General features: G+C 52.7%; 1 long non-coding RNA gene across 1 annotated transcript in view; it reads left to right on the top strand.

The window, feature by feature from the left end:
- Window positions 1-496: 496 nt before the first annotated feature.
- Window positions 497-850, top strand: part of LOC122548240 — a 20,945-nt gene continuing 20,591 nt past the window's right edge. Inside the window, exon 1 of the long non-coding RNA XR_006311196.1 lies at window positions 497-537. This is a non-coding gene — a long non-coding RNA (uncharacterized LOC122548240). The remainder of the gene's footprint in view (window positions 538-850) is intronic.

Below are 850 nucleotides of genomic sequence, written 5' to 3'. Positions count from 1 at the left end.
GCGAGAATCCTTACCCTCACCATATCATTACCCAAGCATCACTTGTGATTGCTCGCTCAAACAATGGAAAACAGCTTCTCTCTATTCACCCTGTCCCACACGCCTCATAAATCGTTTATACTTCAATCATGTGTTCCCACCGCAGTCATCTCTGCTCTAGAGAAAACATTCCTTTTTTTGGAAGTAATATTTGTGCTTTAATCCCAATCCCCAATATTGCGCTGGATTTATCACCGCTGCTGTCACAGTCAGTTTAATGTGTATAATATATTCCTGCATCCTTAGGCGCATGCGCAATGCTGCCCTTCCTCCAAAGCTGACCGGGGGTCCTGTCCAGAGGAGCGCATGCGTGAGGCCCTCCCCCAGCGCTGCCATTGAGGAGCATTTACTCAGTGAGTACAAGAGGTTTGTTTGAAACAGACCGCAATGGAGAGATCAGCGCCCAGGGAAGCGAGGGAACAGCAGGCTCCTTCCAGCAGCACATCGGGATGGGAGCCTGGGACACAGAGGGGGCTCCGAGACCCGGATTGATTCGGGGTGAGTTCAGGGAGAACCGGGGGCTGTTTGTAAGAGGCCGAGCGGAGCAGGAACTGGTCCCAGAACTTGGAGTGAGCGGGCTGGGGGGAAGAGAGAGGCCTTTCTCGGGCTGAGTGTGGGCCTGCTGAGGGAGGCAGAGCGGGAAGAAGCTGCTGTGGGACATTCTTAGATTAGATTAGATTACATTACAGTGTGGAAACAGGCCCTTCGGCCCAACAAGTCCACACCGACCCGCCGAAGCGAAACCCACCCATACCCCTACATTTACCCCTTACCTAACACTACGGGCAATTTAGCATGGCCAATTCACCTG

Source organism: Chiloscyllium plagiosum, unplaced genomic scaffold, assembly GCF_004010195.1.
Source record: "Chiloscyllium plagiosum isolate BGI_BamShark_2017 unplaced genomic scaffold, ASM401019v2 scaf_9200, whole genome shotgun sequence".
Taxonomy (NCBI): domain Eukaryota; kingdom Metazoa; phylum Chordata; class Chondrichthyes; order Orectolobiformes; family Hemiscylliidae; genus Chiloscyllium; species Chiloscyllium plagiosum.
This window is presented reverse-complemented; position numbering and strand designations above follow the sequence as displayed.